The 1,936-nt window shown below is 37.9% G+C and overlaps 1 non-coding gene across 1 annotated transcript; it reads left to right on the top strand.

The window, feature by feature from the left end:
* Positions 1-421: 421 nt before the first annotated feature.
* Positions 422-493, top strand: TRNAC-GCA (transfer RNA cysteine (anticodon GCA)). Its single transcript has one exon. It is a non-coding gene; the product is annotated as a tRNA-Cys (tRNA).
* Positions 494-1,936: the final 1,443 nt, after the last annotated feature.

The raw sequence follows: 1,936 nt of genomic DNA, 5'->3' as shown, positions 1-1,936 counted from the left end.
TCCAGAACTTTTGATCGAACTGCTAAAAAGTGTACAGTTCGTAGGAGAATTTACACTCAATCAAAACCAACTTAAATCTATTTCTGCGAAGTCCCTGTTACTCCGAATAAATGAGTTAACGTAGATTTACGTCATTCGGGAAATTCCCATCTTGTTCAGTTGGCGCTGCAGCCATCCACCACTTAAGCCAGCAATCGCCAAGTGAATTGCTGTTATCCTGAGCATGCGCACATTAAGTATTCGATACCGCTCCCCCAACACAGAGATTCATCAGAACAACACGCAAGATGAGAAATATCAGCTGTGCGCTGATACCGTTAGAAAGATATCTGCAGAGTTCCAAAAAAACAAATGTACTGGAGATAAATTTCTCAATGATTGCCAAAGAATATAAAGATGTATGAGAATCTCCTCCCTCGTTGGGGGTATAGCTCAGTGGTAGAGCATTCGACTGCAGATCGAGAGGTCCCCGGTTCAATCCCGGGTGCCCCCTGCGATAATTTTTTTTGTTTTTCACATTAACCAGTTTTAATTGCACTTAATTTGAATATAATGGACTGGATCCTTTACAATGTTCTTATTGGCTCGTTTTAAGTGACATTTTCAACAAGAAACATGCATCATTATAAAGATTATCCTGAAAAGATTGTTAAATAGGGAAGACGTCACAAAAATATAAAATACTTCTAATAGTAAAAACGTTAATTCTATTCTTTTACTATAATTTTTCTACTTTCATACAACTAATTCTTCTTCCATGAACTTCAAGACAAGTATGGATTGGGTTTACTCTCGTCACAAATCTCAAATTACAACCAACCAAAATCAGTACATCCTCTCGAAGGGGACCGATAAGTATCCTGCAAGCATACGTTTCCCCGCATACAGAATAAAGAATTTTAGAAGTTTCAGAAATTCTAGTGATCCTAAAGATGGAATCAGACACTCTTGGAGATGCGACGCATAACCTCGAAAGGGCCAATATTCTTTTTTAAGGTAGTCATGAGTGTGGATTCTTAGCTTTATCCAGCATAAAGGGATGTTGGGAATAGAAATAAATAATCGCAACTTTGGAAATTTGAACTAAAGCCCCGTTTGATATTAGCAGGATGAAAACTGGAGTTCCTTGGGGCCAAAAAAACAATGCAACCTTCTCACGAAACCAACTAACTTGACTGCTTTGTGAAAAAAACGTCATAAAAGTTGCTCCCGATATTTTCTAACAAGGTATCGATAAACAGAGATCGCAGCCACTATTCCAGCCATGAGGGTGATTGAGTATCGAGTTAAAAAATAGCGGGACTCTGTTATTCGTTATGAGATATCTGTAATAGTAGACCAACTTGATGACGTAATGAAGTTGTGGTGGTTGATTAGGTGTTAATTGGTTTGTTAGGACTGACTGCATCATTTTGTCAAGTTTTTGTCTTTTTTTTCCACACGCACGAAAGCTCTGCAATCGACTTGAAGTGATTGATTAGTATGGCGAGGATAGGAATGCATTTTTAACAAGGTTCAGTTCAGAATCCTGTTATAAATGAAGTAGACTATCTGCCTGATATGACCCAGACTTCTTAAGAGGAACTTCGGAATGTTGTCATCCCCCTGCAGTACCAGTTGCAGAGGTACGTGGCGTTCTGACAGAAGTTTCTAGCAATATCTGATAGAAGGAAATTCAGGCTAACGTTTGAAGAATTTTTTTTTTTTTTTTTTTTAACGCATATAATATACTACAACCAGTCCTCTCCTCTGGGTTAACTTACTTCTGAAGTACCTGAACATCGTGAGTGGAATGTTTTGCCTCCTCGTAGAGTAGCATTGAGGTATGGAACTTGATTTAATTGTATTGAACCGTGCACATGGCATGGAAAATGGAACAAATTTCAGTGCTGTTTATGGAGTTTTAAACTTGATGAAAATTTTGGTTATATTTAAT

The sequence above is a fragment of the Mastigoproctus giganteus genome, chromosome 1, assembly GCF_048544385.1.
Source record: "Mastigoproctus giganteus isolate SK-2022 chromosome 1, ASM4854438v1, whole genome shotgun sequence".
In the NCBI taxonomy this organism is placed as follows: domain Eukaryota; kingdom Metazoa; phylum Arthropoda; class Arachnida; order Uropygi; family Thelyphonidae; genus Mastigoproctus; species Mastigoproctus giganteus.
The sequence above is the reverse complement of the archived record's forward strand: the minus strand, read 5'-3'. Positions and strand labels throughout refer to the sequence as shown.